This window comes from Acomys russatus, chromosome 14 (assembly GCF_903995435.1).
Source record: "Acomys russatus chromosome 14, mAcoRus1.1, whole genome shotgun sequence".
Classification (NCBI taxonomy): Eukaryota; Metazoa; Chordata; class Mammalia; order Rodentia; family Muridae; genus Acomys; species Acomys russatus.
Genome location: NC_067150.1, coordinates 29,858,075 through 29,879,269, shown reverse-complemented (window position 1 = coordinate 29,879,269; position 21,195 = coordinate 29,858,075). Strand labels below are relative to the sequence as shown.

General features: G+C 46.0%; 1 protein-coding gene across 1 annotated transcript in view; it reads left to right on the top strand.

Moving 5' to 3' along the window:
* Pknox2 (PBX/knotted 1 homeobox 2) overlaps nucleotides 1-21,195 on the top strand; it is a 264,526-nt gene that overhangs the window by 62,058 nt on the left and 181,273 nt on the right. The window contains exon 2 of the mRNA XM_051156177.1: nucleotides 6,491-6,560. The gene's annotated coding sequence lies outside the window, so the exon portion shown is untranslated. The remainder of the gene's footprint in view (nucleotides 1-6,490; nucleotides 6,561-21,195) is intronic.

The following is a 21,195-nucleotide window of genomic DNA, read 5'->3' as shown; positions in this document are numbered from 1 at the left end:
TTCTAACTTACCTGAGTGTGCCTCACAGATGGCTGCACAGCTGTCTAAGGATGCAAAGTCAGGCTCTGGATGTATTTCCAGGGAAGCTTTCTTCTATCCTTTTCCTCATCTCTTTTTCAAACAAACATAACCATTCAACAACTCCCTTTCATTTATCATTTTCATATTTCTTCATGTCTATAAATGTGAGTAGTCCAGCTCATTTATGATTCCATGGCATGTTCAGAGTGAATAAGATAGACCAACGTTCTAATTCTTGTCATATTACTGCATGGCTGTGTGCCTTTGACGTGGTCTCTCCCTGCTGAGATCAGATAGTGCTAGCTTTGGGAGGCTTTGGATGCACGCGTGATGGTTCTTCCTTTGGGCAGAGTGAGGAGTGAAAGATAAGGACAACTTGGAGAAGTTGCGTGTGTGTGTGTGTGTGTGTGTGTGTGTGTGTGTGTGTGTGTGTGTTGGGGAGAGAAACAGAAACAGAGATAGATATAGAGGAGAGATAAAGGGCAGGAGACAGAGAGAGAGAGACAGACAGATAGACAGACAGAGACAGAGACAGAAAGAGAAATGGAGAGAATGGAGGCATGAGAGACAGAATGCCCCCATCCCTAACCCAGAAATAATCTCCAGTTGATAACCACTTGCAAATAACAATTTAGTTTCTTCCATGGAGAAATAAAATAATTTTAAGGGTAAGATGCATGCCCACCAGTAGATGGCCAACAGAAAATGACATAAATGGCATATTTGGATGTTCCTTCTCTTATAATGTTATGTCAGGGCTCTTTCTTTCTTTCTTTCTTTCTTTCTTTCTTTCTTTCTTTCTTTCTCTTTCTTTCTTTCTTTTCCTTTCCTTAAAAAAACCTTTATCTTATTTTTGTTTTATTTACAAACACTTTTAAATTTGTGTCTTCTCTCTTTTCACTCCACAGATCCTTTTCATATTTATTATGGCTTCCAGTTTAGTGTTTTTATGGGATTCCTGAGTGTGTGAATGAGTGGATCTCTGTTTCTTGTGCCTTTTCTTGGACTCTTTTCCTTCTGTTTGTTTTGTCCTATACCAATGTGTTATTTTTGTTTTTTTCTAATTGTATTTTATTATTATCCCTTAAAAGCCTGTTCTTTTTCTAATGAGAGACAGAAAAGGAAGTAGATTTGAGTAAGAGGGGAGGTGGAGAGGAGCTGGGAGGAGAAAGCATAATCAGGATATATTATATGATTTTAAAAATCTATTGCAATAGCAGGAGGAAGAAGTGAAACAAGTGGAGTTAAAAAAGAAAATTAGAAATAGAAAGAGACAGAGAGACAAGCGAAGGGAGACAGACAGCTGGAGACAGAAACAGAGATGACAGACAGATGGAAATGAGGGGAAAAAGAGAAAGAATGTGACTTAAAATATTTGTATTGATTCTTTGAGAATTTAATGTAGTGTATTTTGATTATCTTTAGCCTTCAACTCCTCTTATATCTACCCTCTCTACCTTCACCTCCCTATGCACTTCTCCTTCCCCCTCCCCATTAAGTGCAGTTAGTGTTACCCTACTTCTCTTGGGAGTGAGGCCCTGCCCTGGAGTGTGCTCAGACTTCCAGGATCCATGTCATTAAACAGAATGTACCCTTCTTATCCCAGAAGCCATCAAACGCCAACAGGTGCTCAGCCAGGGGTGGGGTTTCACACCTATCTTCCCCTCTCCATGCTTAGATTTTGTCTGGCTGGAGCTTGTTGCAGGCCTTGTACATGTTGTCACACTGCTGTGAGGTCATGTGTGCAACTGCCCTGTTTTGCTATGATTTTGATGATACTTGAGTCATTCGACTCAAGGAATGACCCTTAATTATAAGATATATTCTCTCCTTCTGTAGGTTGAATTGTGCTATGAGATGATGGTGAAAGATGGCTTCTATGATAGCTCAGTGGTGAGGAACACTGGCTGTACACCCATGAAGACTTGAGTTCAGATCCCAGGACTTACATGACTATCTGGCTGTGATCTTGCATGACCCTGCAACTGCAGTGCTGTGGGTGGGGGTGGAGGAAGGGGACCAAGGAGGCTTGTTGACTACCAGCCTCGGCAAAACACATGAGGCCCGGCTTCTGTAAGAAAGAAGCTCTGCTCCAAAAGAATGAGGTTCAGACTGGTAGAGAAAGATATCTGGAGTCCTCCCTGGCTTCTGCCTTTGTGAAAGCCTGCACATACACACACACACACACACACACACACAGAGAGAGAGAGAGAGAGAGAGAGAGAGAGAGAGAGAGAGAGAGAGAGAGAGAGAGAGAGAGAAATTAGAAATACTGTTTTAGACACACACATTTGAGTGTGTGTGTGTGTGTGTGTGTGTGTGTGTTCTTTTTTTTATGTTGCTAATGGCTGAAGGCCAAATCTGGGACACCATTCCTTGGCACAGCTTTCCATCCAGTGCAGGAAGCTCCTTCAGTCCTATGAGTCACTATTTGGAGTGAAGCCTTATCCATTTCTGACTGTTTCTCGTTATTAGAGAATCCCTTGTTATGTGGGACTAGCTTCCTCTAGAATCTTTGATTAGTCTTGAACCTTACCTTCTGTAATACTGTAGTCCCTCTTTGTGGTTTCTTTATGTATTTGGACATCTACCATGAGGAAGAGGGATCAGGTTGCTTTAGGCAATGGTGTTCTAACTCTGTTACCAGCGGGTACTACCAAGAGGGACTCTTCTTCTACCTCCCCGCCTCTTCCTATTGAAAAGAACACAATAACAGCTGGTACTCAGTGCATGCTCATGTTGTAGGGGGCACTATTCTAACACACTCGAGGTTGCATGGCATCACACAATCCTCACAACTGTACTCAGAACTCGAGACTTAATTAGTCCTATTTTTTTTTAATTTTTTATTATTAATTTATTCTTGTTACATCTCAATGGTTATCCCATCCCTTGTGTCCTCCCACTCTTCCCTCCCTCCCCTTTTCCTCTTATTCCCCTCCCCTATGACTGTTCCTGAGGGGGATTACCTCCCCCTGTATATGCTCATAGGGTATCAAGTCTCTTCTCGGTAACCTGCTGTCCTTCCTCTGAGTGCCACCAGGTCTCCCCCTCCAGGGGACATGGTCAAATGTGAGGCACCAGGAAACTGAGACAGAGGGGAAGACATCCTATGGGGACTCTAGATGAGAGAAGCATGGGAGAATGGCAAAGTAGAAGGATCCAGAGGGTCCTAGAAACATACAAGTAGAACATTATGATAGGCAGATTTGGGCCCAGAGGTCCCGCTCAAACTTTAGGCAGATTTGGGCCCAGAGGTCCCGCTCAAACTAAGGCACCAGCCAAGGACAATACAGGTGGTAAACTTTAAACCCCTACCCAGATCTAGCCAATGGTTAGAATTAGTCCTATTTTTAATATGAAAAACCTAAGGCACAAAGAAGTTTGGGAACTTGCCCGTGGTCAAGTTTGGATTGAACCATGTACACCATAATACCAGAGCCTGCCCTTGTCACCACTAGGCTCAGCCACTAAACATCTTTTCTCCTCTCTCTTTTACTCACCGATGTCAAAGTTCTTAAAATATGATGGCATTATAGCATACAGAGCTAATATGACCTGGTAAGTCCCCGAGGGCATCACCCATGCCTCAGCCGACACACTGTATGGCTATTAAAATCACATTTAACAAGTTTGGCAGCATCGAGGCCTTATCCTGAGCTTGCACTGAACTCAGATGACCCAAGGTTCTTCTGTTGTTGTTTTTCAAACTAATTCAACCCATTCTGGTTTTGCAATTGATTTTCTTAGCATAAGAGCCAGGTTTTGTGTGTATATACTTGTCAGATCGTTTTCTACAGTTATATTAAGAAAATGGATTTGCATGTGGACATAGAGTATAATTTGATGGTTTCAAGTAATGAGATTGTGAGCAATTTTCCCCCTGACTTTCAAAATTATTTCATTTGTGGTTGTCATGATATTGGTGTGCAAGAAATAAAAGCTGGTGATGGAAAACTGAACGTTCTAGTTTAGGCCAGCTTTTTTTCTAGCTTGTTCCATGCTTCATAGCAATCTGAGTCTGATCCTCAAGCACAGAAGCTTGCCCTATTGGCTTTGCACTGTGTAAAGATGAAAATCAGCTGCATCTTCTAGGTTGTTGGTGTCTCAGCTAGACAGTCCCAAAGGCCAGGGAGAGAGTACACTGCCTCATTAACTAGATTCTAGAGCAGTGGTTCCCAGCCTCCCTAACACTGTGACCCTTTAATACAGTTCCTCATGGTGTGGCGACCTCCAACCATGAAATTATGCTGTTGCTACTTTATAACTGTAATTTTTGCTGCTGTTATTAATTGTAATGTAAACATCTCTATTTTCAGACGGTCTTGAGTGACCCCTGTAAAGGGTCGTTCAACCCACTGGTTGAGAACCACTGCTATAGAAACTCCACATCTCCAGTTTATGTAGTGCTCAGAAATAATGGAATTAAATCAGAAGAGCTCCTTGCCAACTAAGAGCTGGCTTTCAGCTGCTCCTATGGGATTCTGGTTGGAGTGAACAGTGTCCATCATTCAGTATTTCAGCAGATACTTACTGGGAGTCTGACCAATTCGAGGCACTCTGCTAAACTCCAGGGATAGGAAGACATACAAAATGTGTTTCCTTTCCTCAGTGACTCACAGTCTAGTGGCATGGCCTACTTCATGAGGGGGACCTGCTTAAGCTATGACATGGACATGCAGCCATTGATAGACAGCCACAGAAGAGCCTTTGCCCAGAGAACGTCATGGATAAGAGGGACAATTTATATCCATGTGCACATCCCACTGTACTCCACACTTGAGTCTAACTGAAATTCTACTTTTCCCCAAGACACTTCTCTTGTCTTAGTTAAAGGGGAAACACAGAAGTGAGTGGGAGAGGGGTACCATGTTCTACCATTTCCTTATCAAAACAACTTTTAATAACTCTTGGAGCTCTGGTGCCAGACCTGGTCTTTCTTGCCTGATACTCAGAGCCCTGGATGCATTAGACCACTGTGCTTGCTTGGTGTTATTTCTTCTTTTAGAATTAACCAGGCAGAGAAACCTTGACACTGTCCAGGGTCCACCACACTTCTCCCTTCTTGCTGTTCCTTGAGATCACCTCTTTTTTGGGAGGGCAGGGGCATGTCCTCATGTTACCAGCTTTGAATCACTATTACAAAATATCATAGATAATCAATTTAGTAGAGAGAAAGGGTTAACTTAGGTTTATAATTTTGGAGGGTGTGGTCCATAGTTGATTGCTCAAATTGCTTTGGACTATGACAAGTTATGTCCTTGGTAGAAGCATATGGTGGAGTGAAATTGCTCACCTTCTGGCTGCAGAGCAGAGGCAAAGAGGGAGAAACCAGAGGCTGCACGATCCACTTCAAGGCCTCTCAATGCTCTAAATACCTCCCACTAGGCTCTACTTCTCCAGGGTTGGATCCTCTAATGGTGCCACTCTGGCAACCAAGCTTTTGACACAGAGGCCTTTGGGGGGACGTTTAGGTCCAAACTCTCCACGCTTGACACCCTCTCTCCCCCACCAGCCAAGTCATGCCCATTCAAGTCTTCAGACCCCCGTTCTACCTCCCGGGAACCTTCCCTTGAGTGCTTCAACCCCTGCTAACTTCATTTCATTGTGGAGAGAGAATGGTGCTCCCGACTAGAAGGTGGGACAACTTTCTGTACAGTGGTGTCTTTTTCTGGGCTTCTCTGATGCAGGCGATCTTACTTCACCAGTGAGTGAGGTGGTGGTAAGATTTTTAAAACATTGGTCATGGAGTAGACACCTGGTAAACATATGCTCCTATGTTTCTAAAATATGTCTTATCCCAGAAAGAGAGTTAAAAATGGGTTTTTATTTTTCTAGATTGTCCCCTTCCTTCTTTTCCGTGCGCAGTTCTCGTCTTTCCCATCTGGAGTTTTCACCTAAGTTCCTCCTGTTGGGAAGGGGAAGTGAGCTAATTATATTATAATCACAAAAAAAATTTTTTTAAATGAAAAGACATTCCTCCTGTTGTAAGACTTTTGTCCTCTTACCATGAACAATGGGGCCACGTTTGTTTGTTCTCATTGTGCAGTCTTCTGTGCCCACAGTTCAGCCTTCCACATTGGCTCTCGGCTCTGTCGTCTGCACAGGGTCTTTCTTCCACAGGTGAAAAGCTCTGTCAGTCATTATTGCTTCAACCACCAAGAACTTTTCCCCTGACTCTGGGATTCTTTTAGGGAAGAGGCTGAAAAATCAAAAGAAACGAGGCTTGGTGGAGGAGAGTGTGGTCTGGTCTCTGTCCTGACTCATTTGTTAAAAAAAAAACAGTACTCACCTTGTACCTGCTGAAATCCTCTGCCAGGATACTTTTCCCTCAGCGCTGTGGGCACAGGGCTGCCAGCCTCAGCCTCGCTGTTATGCAGGTTCACCCTTGGGTCTGCCTCAGGCCCACCATGATTCTTAACCTCAGAATTTTACTCAGTCTATAAAAAATGTTTCCTTTTATTGGCAGGTGAAGCCTGGAACAAGACTTTAAGGCTCTCTGTCCTCCATGCTGCTCACTAGAAAAGAAGGCCTGAACTGTAAGTAACTTTGGTTGGCATTTCCCATATTGACCCCATAAGGTTATAGGTTCAAGACCAGCCCCAAACCGGATTTTAACTGCTGCACATCGCAGAAGAGACACAGTGAACAATGAACTAGTCAGAATGTAAAATACAGCGGGGCCGTAATTAGGTTAGGGCTGGATGTGATAAAGAGGCCCTCTAATATGACACACTATTTAATTAGACTGTATTGATTGGACATAAAGGTGGAGTTGATATGTTACATGTGTCATGAGTGCCAGGGAAGGGAAGCTCTTGGGTTTGCAAGGCTAACCTGATCCACAGCCGTTTTGGTGTGCACTTTGAGCAAGCATGCAGGGAAAGGAAGAGTGGATGACTTCAGGCTCCAGTCTGGGCCATGTTCGTACCCTGTGTTTTCTTCTCTGTTTGGTTATTTCTGGGGAGGTAAGGAGGAGGGAAAAGAAAATATTGCTACTCAATCCCTTCCTTCAGCACTGTAATGGCTTGCCTCCTTTGAGGCGGAAGGGCTCGTCGCTCATCGCTGGCCCACCACACCTGGCATCTGACCACCTGTAGGACCTAGCCAAAGTTCAGGCTCCTCTGCCCAGCATTTCTTGCTAACTCCAGCTCCATGTGACCTCTCTTTCTGGGATCCTGCAGCACTGGGACTCTGCCTACCCCTCTGGCTTGTGCCCACTCTAGCAACAGGGCATGAGCTCCAAGCGGGCAGGTCTGGGACTCACCTTCTTCCTAGCTGTCAGTGTTAGCCGGTGACCGGGTTACCCTGGACCAGCGTAAAGACTTCTCTTTGCTTCAGGGGCCACCTGAGGCGGAGGAACTACCGCTGCGACTTTGATAGTACATTGGCTTTCAACCAGTCCACGGATTTATAAATGATTAACCGTTATCAGTGCACATCTTCACCTCTGTGTAAAAATAGATTGACTGTAATGAGCGTTTGAATAAATCATAAGAATGGCCGCCTTGCGATCGGCTAACATCCTGCCGATGGCTGCCCAGTGAGTGAGCAGGGCGCCGGCCCTCTGCCTAATGGCCTGCAATTCAGTGCTGGTTGCCTGAGTGAGTGATTGACGGGCCTCCACTCCCAGGGCACCTTCTCTCTCAGACCCTGGCTCTCGAATCCCCAAGCTGAAGGGGCACCCTTCAGGCCCTACCCTAGAGGAAGGATGCCCTTCTCCCTCCTGTTCCAGGAAAGCCTTCTTAGAACTGAGGAGAAGGGCGTAGGTGCGGGTCCTGGGACCTGGAGTAGAGGCTAATGACCTCTGTGAGAATTGATGTCTCCCAGTACCAGAAGTTACTGGGACCTCATAAGTCAAGACAAGTATAAGGAGCAAGCTGAGCGTGAACTTTAATGAGAGCTGAGAGTGGGAGAGAAAATGGCCTGTATCTTCCCTCCCCATTGTTGATGGGAGGCTGGCATTCAGAACACTGGGCCACCCAAACCCAGGGAAAGCTTTCTCAAAGGGACACTCTCGGACCTACAGTGAGGGACTAAGAGCAGGTCCAGGGTTCTCTGATGGGCAGGAGTCAAAGGTTTTTCGGGTAGTAGTTGCGAAAGCCACCTTGAGTGTGAGGACTCTGCCCTTTTAGAGAGGGAGGCAGAAGTGGAGAAGACAGTAGACTCAGAGTGACAGGGACAAGACAAGGAGGAGGAAAAGAGACAGGAAATCCGACGTTTCAGAGGGAATTCAGGGGACTCAATGATGGGTGGCTTTGCATGGAAATAATGGAAATGGTGCTGAGTATGCTGGAAACAACAGATAGTGGAGTTCAATTCTAGTGTTTTCTTATTAGGCTGTGTGACAAACTGACTCCCCCTCTTGTGCCCCCCACCAAGAGTTGATTATTTACTCTGCTCATATACTTTGTGAGTCAGGAATTTATCCAGGACGTGGTGAGGGCAGCTAGTCTCTGTCTACTAGGTTGGTGCAGGATTTCATTCAATTCAGGCAACTAAAAGCTAGGTGGTGAAAATTACCACAGGCTTTCTCTGTACAAATTCTGGGCTTTGATTCTCACTCTTGGCCAAGACCTGTCAGTCAGACTTCCATGGCCTTTCCATGTGGTCTGGGTTTTCCTACAATATGGCTGCCAGATTTCAAGGCGAAGCAGCCTGAGGTAGAGCAAAAGCCAGGAGGACACTTTGGTGCCTTTCATGGCCTGTTCCGTAAAGTCAGGTAGCCTACCCGTACCTCATCTGTTCGTCAAAACAGGTCCAAGGGTTCACAATCCTCACTGCCTCTCAGCAGTATCAATATCCCATTAAAAGAAGAGCAAGTGTGGTATGCTGTGTGTGTGTGCGTGTGCGCGCACGTGACACACATGCACACATGTTTTTTAAATCATACAAGGAATGGCTCTGGACCCTTTGCAGAGCCCAAAATCTGAAGATGTAGATGCAGATGCTGGCAGACGTGGTATTTACAAAGAGCCTATGCGCCATCTCCCACATACTTGAAATCATCTCTAGGTTATTTATACTACAAAACACAATGCAAATTGTGTATAAATAGTTGCTAATACTATGCTGTTTAGGAATAATAGGAAACAAAAATACCTGCACTTGTTCATTACAGATACTTTGCTTATCAAACATTTCCTATCTGTGATCAATTGAATCTGCAATATGACCTACAGATACGGAAGCCATCGAATGCTGTTGCACTCATCTTTGGGAACCACAATCTACTGGAAGTGCTATTGCCCTGGTCCAACTGGTCTTACCTATTTTCCCAGAACAATTGAAATTGACCCTTTCCTGGGGGGGATGATGCGTTCTGTACGGCCTGGAGAATGATCCATGATAGCTGTCCTTTCAGTTTTGAATGAGTGAGTTTATTAAGTAGATAGCAAACAAAAGATAAAAGAATAAACAGTGAGCAGCAATAGAAGCAGCAGCAAAAATATCATCCAATCAGGTGGCAATAGGAATATCCCAACTGAGAGCACAAACAAAAGGTAATATCATCAAATCAGGCCTTACAAACATCGAGCAGAAACTGACTGGGGAAGCCCCATTGAGGCAGCCAGCTGGGGCTCACAACTGAGAGAGTTCTATACAGAACGAAGGGTCCCCTTGAGTGAGACTTCAAGTAAAAGAATGAAAAATAGTGGAAGCATGACATCATAAACCCAGTTACTTAGAACCATCCAGAAGAAACCATGGGGAAAGTTGAGGCAGTCAGCTGGGGTCCCCAGTTGCACTTTCCATCCGTGGGTTAACTTTCTGAGGTTGAATTTCTGGCCCTCTGTTCCCACCGGAGGCATTTTTACATTATGGGGTAAACAATAGTCACCTCCAGTTGGAAATGCTTTACTTTCAAGCTCTTCTCAAGGGCATGATGATTTTCTAATGTCCTTAGCTGCTGACTGCTCTTCCTCCTCCATGTTGCACAACAGGAAGGCCAGCCTGGCTCAGGACAGGGACTTTAGAGGACATAAGCATGCTTGGATCTGAAATGGGCTGAGGGGAAACCTTGCTTCCAGAGTCAGCATCTCAAGGAGATTCAAACATGTTACGACTTACCAGCATAACATGCATTACACCCTAAAAAGTAAACCTTAGCCTTGGGGACCCCTCAAAGCCAAGCTCAGCCTCTTTCCAGGAAGAGTGTGGGAGAGCTAGGAGGTCCTATGCTGGGAGAAACCATGATGTCGTGGTCCATACCTGGGCGAATGGGTCCAGTTTATAACCCACAGCTTGGACTCTCAGATCTAGAGAATTCTAGACTTGTAAACAAGGACTCTGCGAGCCTAGACCCTTTTCCTTACGTCAAGGCTTCCCACGTCTCTGTTGTCGTGGCCATCAAAGCTGGGGTAGGCTCTAGGCAAAGTTCTGCGCTTAAGAAACTACAAGGAACTTGATGGGTTGGGGAAATCTGCACAGCAACTTCTCCCCGGTTTCTCTACATCCTCTGCTGGTCTCTGTCATGCACTCTGTTCCGGGAGTCTGCTCTTTCCCATGCCTGATAAGGATGCTAAATTTTGAAGGAAATCTGGGTGCTCTGGCTGCTTAATTGTGGCTTAGGAATAAAAACGCATCCCAAGTCATCAAAAAGTAGAAACAGTGCCAGTCCATCTCACTAGGTTCTGGCACTTAGGAATGGTGAGTGACAGGTGCAAGGTGGAGAGGAGGGGTACTTGGTCTTCGTCTTGATGAAAGGTACCCGGGTTTGGCTTTCTTCCCTGTGAAGTCAAATTTAATATTTGTAAGCAATGCTTGCTGAGTGTTTGCTGGGCACTACGCTGAGCCCCTGGGGTGCATTTTCTCACTGCACCCTATGTTAAGGCATTCTATTATTAGCTTTGCATGTACAAAGAAGAAAAGGCCCAGAGGACAAGGGAAATGCCATAGGAAGGAAGTCGATGGAACAGTTGAAATTCAACCTAGAACATTCTATTTTTTTATTCCTTTTTAAAAAATATTTATTTATTTATTATGTATACAAATCTCGTTATACATGGTTGGGAGCCAACATGTGGTTCCTGGGAATTGAACTCATGACCTTGGGAAGAGCAGTCAGTGCTCTTAACCTCTGAGCCATCTCTCCAGCCCCTAGAATGTTCTATTATGGAGGCTTAAAGTACTTCATTATTTGGTCAGTGTATATTGTATGTACGTATAGACAATCACTGAACCCTTTTAATATGTATAATTATTATGTTAACAAAATCTAATAATAAAATGTAATTTAAAAGGCCAGCTTGCTCTACAGAGCCAGTTCCAGGGCAGCCAGCGATACGCAGAGAAACTCTGTCTCAGAACCTCTCACTCCCCACAAAAAAGAAAGAGCCTCAGTGTGTTCTCCTTCTAACAAGAAAATGTCTGATGACACCATCCCCAGTGTCACCTTCAGTACTCAGGTTCTAAGTGCAGAGTCTGGGAACCTGCTTGCCTATAGTTAAAGTGGACCTATTTATGAAGGTGGTCTGGCATAAAGGTATGAAATAATTTCTCCTTTTTTCCCCCCTTTTTCATTAAATTTAGGTCAGGATCCCTGGTAAATTTAGGCAGTTCAAGGAGTCACATTGTATCCACTTCTTAGGACCACTGTAGGGAAAACCAGCTGTGAATAGTCATTCCTGGCACAGAGTACTCAACTGTGATTTTGCCATTCATTTACCCAGTAATTAAAATAATAATAATAATAAATAAAAAGAATAGGAAAAAAAATGAAGCTAGGAAAAATGATCATTCCTTTCTATTTCCTGAGAGATGGTCAAGAATCTTGCCTTTAACTGTGCTTGCCATAAAGTTCACTCATAAACTATTGATATTTTAATAATACACATTAGCATCTTGCCCTTTGACAAATGAATATTGAATGAGCAATAAAGAGGCAAAAGAGTATCCAGGTACACTGCTTCGGAGAAGCTGGGGTGTTGGGTGGCTGTCCAAGGGAATACTGACTCCCAGACCTTGAGACCAGCTTCTCTCTCTAAGCACCCGCAGGGTGGGCTCTTCAGGGAACTCAGACTCCACTCAGAGAGGCCCAGTCAGAACCAGATTTTTTTTGCACTTCCTCTTTCTCTTCCCCTGTGTTGGAGAGGAGGGAAGGTTAACAAAGAGCTGATAGGAATTGATTTTAATCCTTGGCGAAGTCCCTGGCTTGGACCTCCCATTGCTATTGCTTAAAGGTGCAGTTTCACCTTACTGGGTCCTCTAGAAAAATCACAAATCTGCAGCAAACTGGGCATGATGGTACACACTTTTATTCTCAACCGCGGAGGCAGAAGCAGGCAGGCCAGAGATGATCACATACAGAGACCCTTCCTCAATAATAATAATAATAATAATAATAATAATAATAATAATAATAATAATAACAACAACAACAACAACAACAATAATAATAATAAAGAAGTCCATAGCCAAGACAGAGTGCAACCTACAAGACATCAGACAAAGAGCCTAGAAGGCACAGACCAGCTTCCCCTCTGTGCTAAGCCAGGTGTGTGTGTGTGTGTGTTTGTGTGTGTGTGTGTGTGTTTGTGTGTGTGTGTGTGTTTGTGTGTGTGTTCCCCCACGCACGCGCATGTGTTGAGACAGATGTGGTGTGGTGGTCAAGTTTGTAAGAGAATCCAGTGCCTCGTCCTCTCAGCACCTGCCTCCAGCCCTACTGTATAGCCTCCAGTGTCTCATGGCCTTCTGTAGGCTGGAGTGCACAGAGAGCAGTGACAGGGGCTCTGCGTAGGTCCAGCTTAATTGGTGTGATTTAATGGCGTTTTGGCAGATTCAGATTTATATGGCTTTCTGAGCTGCAAATCTGCTTTCTAAATGTAGAATTTTTGTGGAGTGGTAAAAAATAATGGCTGTTCTGTGATTCCTGCCTCCCAAGCTAGGAGATTGCAATTTACATTATGCAAATAGACATTATGCAATCAAGGCACTTTAGCGGGAATCTGGCAGCAGAGAGGCCGCTGATGAGATGCCGAGGTCTGCAGCCCTAACCGGAGGGGCCCTGGGAAGAGCAGAGATGAAGTGGAGAGGAGATGGGTTAGGCAGGAGGGGGAGGAGGCGGTTCCCCAGGTCCGCGGAGGCAGCGTGGAGCCTGCCCGGAGATGAACGCAACTCGGGAGCTGCCAAAGCGACTCTCTCAATTAATGGCTTTGTTTAATCATACCCCCTGTCCAGAAGAGTATTGTCTTACGGATAATTTCGTTTGCCTAACGAGATTTTGCTAATTAAATCTCCTTTCAGTTGGTGTGACTGTGCCTGCAGGAGAAGGGGCTATTTGGAGTCTTCTCCATAAACCTTTTTGGAGAGGGGCTTAGAAAGAGAGTTTGGGGGAGGGGGAAGGAAAAGACTAGAAGGGAAGGAGACCGTGTCCTGCTGGGATCAGCTTTGAGCAGGGTTTGGAAACTCCTACCCCACACTTTCCCTTGCCGGCAGAAATGCAGTCGCTCACAAATGTCACCCAGCGGAATGGCCTTGCTCTTCTCTCCTCCGCCACCTCTTCTGACATCTTCACTAATAAATAGCCACTCTCGACATCTTCCCAAATCCTCGGGGACAACTGTGCACCTCCGAGGGAGGTTTCCAAGGACTTTCTAGTGTCGTTCCTGGCAGATGCTGGCCTGGGCTGGTTGTGGGACCTCTCCTGTTGCCTGCAGTTAAGTCAGCCAGTCTGTCTCTTCAGAAAGAAAAATAAATAAATAAACGTGCCCCCAAATTGGCCATTTCTCCAGGGATAATGAATTATATTAATCGAAGAGGAGACCTCCTTGTCAGATTCATTTATCATCAGAGCTGGTCAAGGAGAGACTTTGTGTAGAGGAGGCCAGCACTGTGTCCCGTAGCTGAAGCACAATTAGTACTGTGTATATAGCCGCCGCCCTTATCTGGTAGTTTGCCTTCCCAGTTTGGGTTCTCTGCTGTCACGCACTAGCCAAAAATATTGCACGGATGATTCCCCAAAGTAAACCCTTCTTACGTTTTGAATGACTTTTATTGTAATATGTGGTAATAATCTGTAATAAAATTATAACATTCTATATTTAGCTATTGTTAATAGCTTGCTTAATTTATAAATTATAAAATATCATGCATGTATATGTAGAACACACACAGACATATAGAGAGAGAGAGAAAGAAAGAGGAAGAGTGTGTGTGTGTGTGTGTGTGTGTGTGTGTGTGTGTGTGTGTGTGTGTATTACCTTCTATGGCTTTAGATATCCACGGAGAGTCTTGGAATCCGTTTCCTGTAGGTATGGTAGGGCTACTGTATGTGACCATGTGACATGGCCTGTGCCACACCACTCCTAGTGGCTTTTCACCAATCACTGCCAGAGGATCAGCTACCTTGGCCTGGCTGACCATAGGATACAAGCTTCAGTTACTGTCTGCTGTTCCAGCTTCTTCTCCCACCTGCTCCCCCTCCCTCTGCCTTCCGCCCCTCCTGCCTGTTCACAGACTCTCAGGCATGGCATATTCCTGTCACTGAGGTCCCAAGTGGCCAACCCCATGCAGTTCCTCCCAGTGCTCTGTGCTTTTCTGCCTGGCTGCTTTGGCACTTGCTGCTTCTCTGGGTGGAATTCCCTCATCTCGGGCTGGCCCTGCTCCTCCTGTGTCTGTTTCTCCTCCGCGGCTGCCTCCTCTGGGTCTTGCCCTCTCTCCTTTCCCTGTAGGCAACTGCAGGACTTCACACACATTACTCATATTAAGGACTAAATCTCATGCTCCCTTAACTACAGCTGTGCCTGGCTGGCGCAGCAAGGTGAGTTGAAAGGAGGGTTGTGGGGGTGATGGAGGAGTGAACCCCAGCAACAGGAAAAGGATGATGGGGAATCACGGGGCTTATTTCTGAGGCCATGCAGGGTCACCTGGCCCTCATCACCTTTATTTCACAGGTTTAAAAAAAAATTGGTGCTTTCTTCTGTGTCCTCCTCCGAGCACTGGCCCTTGTGCTGGAGGTGCCAACGCTTCATTTCACACAGGTTCACATGAGCCCTGTAATGTGCAGATTACTTCAGCTGAGTGAACTGCGGCTCCTCTGTCCTCAGTAGAGGGCACAGCCCATGATGACCCCAGCAGGAGCAAATCTGTAAGGGGGCGGTGAGGGTTCCTGTACTTTCTCTTCCTCAGCTCCTCACCTCCTCACTCCACCTGCCCATCACCCACTCGCTCATCCACCCTGCCTAACCCAACAGCACCTTGGATGTGTGTACGCTTCTGTTCCCAAGATCTCTAGAGCTCCGACACGTGTCAGCTGCCTCCTATGCTTATGGGCTCTGTCTATGTGTGCTGGTGCTGGTGGAAGCACAGGACCCGATGATGACCTTGCCTGCTGCTCTGGACTGCTCTGGACTGCTCTGGACTGCTCTGGACTGCTCTGGACTATTGCCCAGCCAGGAGTGGCACTATCAGAAGTAAAAGTCTGTTCCATGCTAGGTAGACTTAGCCCAGACAAACTGCCTCAGCTCTTCATGTGTGATATGTATGAATGCGTGTGTATGTGAGGATGTGTATGTGTGTTTTATGCTGGTTTTAGTTTCTGGATGCTGGTGTTTGTTGTCTTTTGGCTCATAGATCTTGGGGGTGTGGTGTGTGTGTGTGTGTGTGTGTGTGTGTGTGTGTGTGTCTTCATCCTGGTTTGTACTTAGCTGAACTTCCCGACCATGCCTAGGTGTTTGTCTGGACAGAGTAGGTACTCAACAAGCACTGGGCAATGTGCCAGTGAAGCTCGGCACCCATGTGCACTTAGGTGTCAGTTAGGCTTGGGTTTGAATCCTGCTTCTTGTTGCATACTTAGCTGGGGCCTTGAGATCTGATTTTCTCATCTAGAAAGCAAGAATAATCAAACTTCCCATTCCGTCTTTCTGGAAGGCTGTGTGGAGGGATTTGAGAGACACATGAAAAAATTTTATAAACTATAAAGCGCTGCAGAAGTATAAGAGGTTATTATAATGGTTATTACACTTGGAGTGATCATTGTGTTTGAAAATTAGGGATTCTGTTTTCAGGAATATAAAATCATCCAAGCCTGGTTTGAACTTCACAGAGCAAGGATTAGAACTGATGGTAGATTTACCTGACTGCTGCAGCTTTCTGGGGACGAGGCCTCGCTCAGAGACCTCTGCCGTCTCTCCTTCAGTTGTCTGTCACTAAGGTGAGAGGAGACTGGGGAGGCATCCCATCTTCACTATGTACTTGCCCCTTAAGTGAGTTGAAGGCCGTTTTAATATTTTCTCCGGAGTGTCTGCCATTGCTACTGTGTCTCTGCCAGGAAGGAGTGTATTCCCATTTCCCTCACTCATCTTTGTGTGTGTTCATGAGTCTGTGAGCATACATGCACATGTATACATACATGTGTCGAAAAAGAAATTGATATTAGCTTCCTCAAGTGCTTCTCCACTTTATTTCTTGAGGCAGTGTCTCTCACTGAACCTGGAGCTCATGGATTGGCTAGACTTCCTGCCCATCAAGCTCTAGGGATCCTCCCACCTCCATTTCTCCAGTGCACATGCAACTAACTACCTTAGCTTTTTATATGGATTACTGTGATTCCAATTTGAGTCTTTAAGAATTCAGGATGTTAATGCATGTAAAGGCAAGCACATTACTAACTGAGTGACCTCTCTTTCTCTCCACTGGTCTTCTGACCCCCTTGTGCCCAACTGCTGGCCCTTTTCTGGCTCCCAAGTTACCAGGTGTATCCACCTCCCTAGAGCACTTTTCACAGTGTACCCGGGTCTGTTCATGTCTGCCTTTCGTGCCACACTAAGTCAAATCCTGTTCAGGTGAATGATGGTGCCTCAGCTAGCTGGGTAGAGGCCTCCAGCTTGTAGGTGTGGTCTGTAGATGGGGAGCATCTGTCTGTTGCTGACCCCTACAGGTAAGCAGGTGCCCACCTGTGAAGGCAGATGCTGCCTACCTTATCACCAGCTCTTCCAGAGTCTGTCTCTTAGCAGGGTGAGTCCCAGGTGGCGGAGGATCTGCTGGTGGCTCTTCCACGGACCTTGTTCCCTTGTCTTCTCTTTGGTTCAAGGCTTCTTGTCTTCCCCACGTCCTGGGCCTCTCCCCCAGACCCTCCTACTCCCAGCCCCAGGCAGCCTCTCCAAAGTGCCAGGGGGCTGGGAGGTTTTTCATTACCAAATGCACTGAACCTATTTGTGAGTGTTTTGCAAAGTGTTTAATCCAAGGTGTTCCCTCAATTAAATTAGTGCAAACATCTGTGTCCCACATCCACCTCCATTTGCATTCTGTGCCATTTATTACAGCAGGAAATTGGAAGGCACCTTAGGAATACTTAGGACTGAATTAGGCTGGGCTGGAGAAGGCATCAGGGGGAGGGCCCCCCCGTGCCTGTGAGGTTGGCCCAAAAGGCAGATCCCTCTCCAGGCTGGGACTCACCAGGAGCCAAGACACCTTCTGATGCAGGAGATCCTGTCTTCTGTGGAGATGACCTGGTTTCCTGGGGCAGAGTGGTTGAGTTTAATTAATACCCCTGGTCCCTACCTAAGGCCAGATGCTTGCAGAGGCAGGGAGGCTCATTGGCTGTCACTTTTAATTTTAAATCTAATTTTTTTTATTTAAAAAAAAAATCTATATAGAGTGGGCTGAGTGGTTCTCAAGGACTTGGGTTCGATTCCCAGCACTCACCTAGAGGCTCGCCACTCCCTCAGGCACTAGGTGTGCATGAGGTGCACAGACATACAGGTAAAATACTCATGAATAGATAAATCTAAAAACAGGTCACCCAGCTGGGTCTCCCCTGGGGACCCCTTCCCTGCTGGAAGGTGGAGTTTTCTATCATAAACTGCTTAGCCTTGGTGACACTGCCTGGGTGGCAACATCTCAAGCCTTCTACCATGTGAATCCCATCACTGTCAAGTATGTCAGGTGTGTTAGGAGTTCTGCTTTCATTTTACTCTAGGAGGAGTGGCAGAATTGTCTGTACCATGACAGAGCCTGAAAGCCCAGTGTCATAACTTTCCCATCAGCCCTGAGATCAGCCTCAGAAAGGGCAGCCATATGCCGATGGGACCAAAGCTAGAAAGTGGATAGAAAGTGGAGCAAGAACTTATGCCTGACAGTTTCCATGACTTCAAAAGCTGTTTTCCACTGTTCTTAGGATGTCTCTCTCAAATGAAGTTGTTGAAATTGGCTTTGAACTGAGATACTTGCTATTTCTCCTAACTCCTTGACCTACCTACCTGGCCTGGCTGTATTGAGGCATCATCTGCTCTTAAAATGACTTAACCTAGGACTTCCCAAGGACCTGTGGAGGGAACCCTGGGTGTTAGGACAGAAAGGGGGAGAGGCAGAGAGAGAGGGAGGGAGGGAGAGAGGGAGAGAAAGAGGGAGGGAGGGAGGGAGGCAGAGAGAGTGCATCTGGGGACAAGCAGAGGCTTATGGGTCTCGTAAGAGAGCTTAGAGGTCACTGAATTTCTCAGCCCAGGGTGGGGAAACTGTGGATTAGAAGAGGCAATCTCTTGGCTAAAATGCGAAGGAAAAGGACCAAACTGTAACCCAGGGCTCCTAGGTCCCAAGAAGGGCGCAATGCCAGGGTCCGGGAGGCCTGAGGCAGGGTGGCAGGAAGCAACGTGGGTGCTGCCTGTCAAGATGCACGTGTAAAATCAGGCTGGAGCCAGGAACTAGTGTTGACTACAGGAATCCCTGTAGCCTCATCGAGAAAAGAGCCTTCTTAGCCACCCTTGACATGGGACCTTCCAGGGCCCAGGGAACAGCTACCATTTTTATCCTGGTCCCTGGAGGGAGGGGCAAGGGACTGTGGGGGTTCCTCTCCAGACCTTTAGGGGTAGTGGAACAGCCAAAGGTGTGCTATGTACTAGTACTAGTGCCTCAGCCTAGGTTAGTCACTTCCTAACAGTACCTAACACCTTTGCCTTCCCCAGGCTGCCCTGCCGTCAGAGGGAGAGAGGGTGCAGTGCAGGAGCAATGCATTCCAGATTAAAATGCTGCTCCCCCTCTTGTCAGACAGAGCATTGTTTTCGCCTTGGATTCCCGATAGATTAAAGAGTGATGATAATCTCAGAAAGGCATGCTTGACTCTGGTTAGAGGTTCAGAAAGTTTTTCCACCATCTTTTCCACCACCCCTCTTTATATGGGGCCTCAGTCACGGGAACTGGTAGTGTGCGAAGGTGAGGGTGGCCACCTGCTTCATCTCCTCCATCCCTTTCCTCTTCTTGCTCCTCTTTCTCATCAAAAGCCTTTAATAAATGCACCTCAGCATGTGGCACTGCCTGGGGCCTTATCAGAATGAGTTGCTTATCCAAGCTCTTACTTCAAGAAATGGTGGTCTCCAGTCACAACCCATTCACTAAGCATTGGCTGTGTGGAGTTCTCAGCTCTAGGTCCAGTGGGTCACCCTGAGAATGGCCACAGAGCCCTCTTATCTCCTCCCAGAAACCAACAGTTTTTTCTTTCTTTACAATTGCCAGATCCCAGAGGGCTTGGGCCGTCTGTGCCTCTTTGAGACAGTCTGCTCGGACATAAAGGCAATGCCTACAATGTTCTCCATCCCTTCCTTTGACTGGCAAGAACTCAGGTTCTTTGTGATGAGGGTCCAGTACACACTGGGCATCATTCTATGACATCATCACAATGAATTCCAATTATGTCTTTCCCAGCAATGCCTCAGCTGCTCTCCAGTAGACCAGAATACTCACACCAATCAAAAGGCCCTCTCCTCGCATTATGTTGGAACCAAAGCATGCTTGTTTTGTTGGGCAACTCCTAGTTGCTTCGGCTAGTGAACCAGATGAGAGGCTGTCAGAGACACTCCCAGATCTCTAGTTTTCAGAGTGTTGGCCTAGAGAGCCTTTCCTAGCCTCTTTTGTTTGCTCCTTAGTAAGTATGTGCTCTTTCCTGCCCAGCCTCAGAATATGGGATCTCCAGATTAGCCCACTGAATGTAGTGTCCCTTTACCTTCCAAGAAATCTTTCTTTCCCTCCACATGGCCAAAGCCCACTTGCTCATCTTCCTAGTCCTGGTGCCATTTCTTCCAGGGAGTTTTAGATTCTTCTGGGGAAAGGCTACTATTCCCGTCCTAGTCCCTGGCTTCACCTCCTGACAAGAGCCAGTGTAGCTGCATCCCAGATAGCTTGTGCTGTCCTTTCACAGGGAGGGCCCATGGCTGATGGCTGATGTGGCTAGCCCTTGTTCCACTTGGCATAGCTTCTGGCACATTCTGATAGGTGATACCTATTTACCTAATGGAAGAATAAACAAGACCATGACTCCTGGTTGTTCTTAGAGGGAGGCACCCAGGTTCTTTTCTCATCCTCGGCTTTGAGCCTTCCGCTCCAAGGTTCTGATAAACGCAAAGGCATGTTTGGTCCCAGGGATGAAAGCCAGATATTATAGCCCACAGAAGAAAAGTATTAAATTCTGTTTGGTATTTGAAGCAGACTAGAACAACTTTTGTGAATGTGTTCCATAATTCACATCAAATATTGGCAATGTGTTTGATATGCATGTGTGTATATACCCATGTACATAGCTATATGTATGTTTAGTTGTGTATATCTTAAGACTATATTAAACATTTACTAATAGAGGGTAGTAATGCTGGGGGACCGTAGACTTGGGCCCGTGGACCACTGCTTAGGAGAGGAGACCAACGCTAGTGCCTTCTAGTCTGGCCTTATCTCATGCCTAAAGCCTTACAACCTGTTTGTTTGTTTGTCTATTTGTTTTTATTTATTTATTTATAAGGTCTCCCTATAGAGCCCTGACTGTCCTGGAACCCACTATTCATTGATTGATTGATTGATTGACAAGTTCTCCCTATATAGTCCTGGCTAGCCTGGAGTTCACTATGTGACCAGGCTGGCCTGAGACTCACAGAAATCTGACTGCCTCTGCCTCCCAAGTACTAGGATTAAAGGCGTCTGCCACCATGTGTGGCTTACAACCTCAATCTTGCAAGTCCCTTAAGGAAAGGAAGTTGGGGCTTGTGGATCCTCCTCTAAAGTGTCTGGCACATGGCAGGCACTCATAGATATGTGTGGCTGGAGCAATATTGATTTGAATTGATTGTGACTATTAGATAATCCTTGGAAGCTTTAAAATTTGATATTAATCTGATCTTCTATTGTTTATTTGCAAACACCATATTTGTGAATTAGTAGGGAACCATCATGCAGCATAAATAAACAATGAGA